Here is a 3,287-nt window from a genome sequence, read left to right on the forward strand (position 1 = left end):
TATATATATATATATATATATGTCTGTATGTATATAAATGTATATGTACACACACACACAACATCGAAGGAAAACACCAGTGAAAGGATAGTTTTCTATCCTTCAACAGGAAGCTTATGTCGGTCGATGGTATACATGCTACTGTCTCACAAAATATATCTGCTAACACTAAAACTGAGGGAGTATGTTTGTGTGTATGCGTGTAAGAGAGAGACAGAGACAGAGACAGACTGACAGCAATAGAAAGAGAGAGCGTGTGTGTGCGTTACTTTTTGAAACCGATGTCAGTTGCCTTTTCCATATCAATCCGCCTTGCCTTCACATTTATCGTATCATACCACCACCGTCACCACCACTGGCATCACTACCACCGCTACCATTATTATCACCATCACCACTGCTGCTGGTACTATGATTTACTAAAACCAAATGGCTCGGTTTAGTATCGAACTTGCATTACACAGTCGAATTAACAGAGGGCTAAGCACCACTCTACGTCTCATAGCCATCGAAACTGGCCACTACGCGGTCGCCTAGCCTGTTAGAAACGGCAAAGAAATCTACCTCAGATCACTGCATGTTGTTTTAATAAATGAAGCATTCATTGGGTAGTGTTGTTCTCGATATATGAAAAGACGCGATGATCACGGCTGGAAAGGCTTTCATCATAGGTTTACTTAAGCAGTTCCGACTTGGGTTGAAACAACAATTTCAATATTTGACTTAATGAGAGGTATGCCCTGCTATCCCCCATTCATAATTGCATACGTACATACATACATACAGACATTGTTCCCTGACAAAATTCCGTGTTGCATAATAATAATTGATATATATATTCAGAAATAAGCGCCACTGAACAGGCAACTCATAGGAAGACATCTATATGTTCTGTACCTTTGTATACGAGCTTGAGAAGTGCTATGGACGAAACACTCGTCCCTCGAGTCACTTCATAACTCCTGCCGATTAATCATAATAAAAGTGAGGCGCAGGTGTGGCTGTGTGACATGGTTCTGGGTTCAGTCCCACCGCGTGGCACCTTGGGCAAGTGTCTTCTGCTATTCTCGGCCGACCAAAGCCTTGCGAGGGAATTGGATAGACGGAAACTGAAAGAAGCCCGTCGTGCGTGTGTGTGTGTGTGTGTTTGTGTGTGTGTGTGTGTGTGTGTTTGTATGTGTGTGTGTCCACCTTCGCTTGTTGTGTTTACGTCCCCGTAACCTAGCGGTTCGGCAAAAGAGATACGATAGAATAAGTACTAGGCTTACAGAGAATAAGTCTTGGTCTCGATTTGTTCAGCTAAAGGTGGTGCTCCAGCATGGTCGCAATCAAAGAAATGCCTTGAAAGAAGTAAAAGAATGAAAGAATATAAGCAAACGTGTTCCATACGCTAGTTGTCTAAGGGAGGCAATTTACACCATAACCATCACATATTAGCAAGAGTACGTTTAGGTTATCTCCCTTGCATTTAAAATCTATGTTTTTTCCCTTCGACGTGGCTTTCCTTCGCGTATCGAACCTCGAGACCAGAATTTCTCAACCATTTTTTTGTTTTGTTTTTTTTACCTATGAATCGATCCCCTTTCATTCCTATTTTAGTCTGTTGGGCCTAAAATCTTATCATATTTTAACAATTAAATATTGTAAGGAATTGTATAAAGTAATTGTTGAAAGATTTTGTTTCTTTTACTTGTTTCAAGCATTTGACTGTAGGCCATGCTGGAGCCCCGCGTTGGCTGAACATATATGTATGTGTGTGTCTATGTTTGTGTGTCTGTATTTGTCCGCCCACCATCGCTTGACAACTGATGCTGATGTGTTTACGTCCCCGTAACTTAGCGGTTCAGCAAAATGGAAGAAGTACTAAGCTTACAAAGAATAAGTCCTGGGGTCGATTGGCTCGTTTTATGTGTATAACAGGTCGGACACCAGTCTTTTTATGTTGGTTGTTTGTTATCACAACAGGTCGTTGAAGTGTGAGGTGCACTGTATCTCTATTTATAATGTTTTCCTTCGTAAGTTATAACGAAGATTTAGTTCTAACAAAGATTTTAGATTTCATAGTTACGAGGAAATTCTAAGAGTAACCTCCCTTGTACTGGTATCTTGTCTTTATACCCTTTAGGTTGTATGCGTGTGTGCGCGCTCGCACACGCAATAAATATAGACAGATGGACAGATAGACAGACAGACGGACAGACGGACAAACGGTCAGACGGACGGACGGACGGACGGACAGACAGACAGACAGACAGACAGACAGACAGACAGACAGACAGATAGACAGATAGATAGATAGATAGATAGATAGATAGACAGTCAATACCTTTTTTAATTTCTATCTTCGATCGCATTGTTTATCCTGGCTCTGAGCGTTATAAGAAATTTGTAGAAATAAACTCAAAATGAGAACATTGCACTGCTAACACAAAAGTGAGGCACAGTGACTTGTAAACCTTTGATATACTTAGAAGTATCTTATGGTGGTGGCAAAATGAAATAATGGAGCCTTGCTAACAATTGTGGTTTTGTAGATCATATTGTATAGGTGAAGGTGCATGACTCAGAGGTTAGAGCATCGGGCACACAATCATGAGGTTGTGAGTTTGATTCCCAGACCAGGCTGCATGTAAGACACTTTATTCCATGTTGCTCCAGTCCACTCAGCTGTAGAAATGAATTGTGACGTCACTGGTGCTAAGCTGTATCGGCCCCTTTACCTTTCCCTTGAATAACGTCGGTGGAGAGGAGAGCGGAGGTTGGTATGCATGGGCGACTGCTGGTCTTCCATAAACAACCTTGCCCAGACTTGTGCCTCGGAGGGGAACTTTCTAGGTGCAATCCCATGGTCATTCATGACCGAAGGAGTGTCTTTTCTTTTTTGTATAGGACATATTTCTATAAATCATAACCGCAAAAGCAATATTTATTTCGTTATTGCCCACAGGGGGGGGGGTTAAACACAGAGAGGACAGACAATGGGATTAAGTCAATTACATCGATCACAGTACATAACTGGTACTTATGAAATCGACCACAAAAGGATGAAAGGCAAAGTCGATCTCAGTGGAATTTGAACTCAGAGCGTATAGGGCTTTCCTATAAGGTGTTATCCACCCCTGATTGGAACTCTCCCGTATGACATGTACGCATGCTCAGTGACTTGCTTTAACAGTTGCAATCAGCTGAATGCACATTGCCAGTGACATTTGACATAATTACCCACACTCTGTGGTCAGGATTCTTTTTTTGGTTTGATGTCGGTATCGAAGGGATTACCAGACACT

Source organism: Octopus bimaculoides, chromosome 14 (assembly GCF_001194135.2).
Source record: "Octopus bimaculoides isolate UCB-OBI-ISO-001 chromosome 14, ASM119413v2, whole genome shotgun sequence".
In the NCBI taxonomy this organism is placed as follows: domain Eukaryota; kingdom Metazoa; phylum Mollusca; class Cephalopoda; order Octopoda; family Octopodidae; genus Octopus; species Octopus bimaculoides.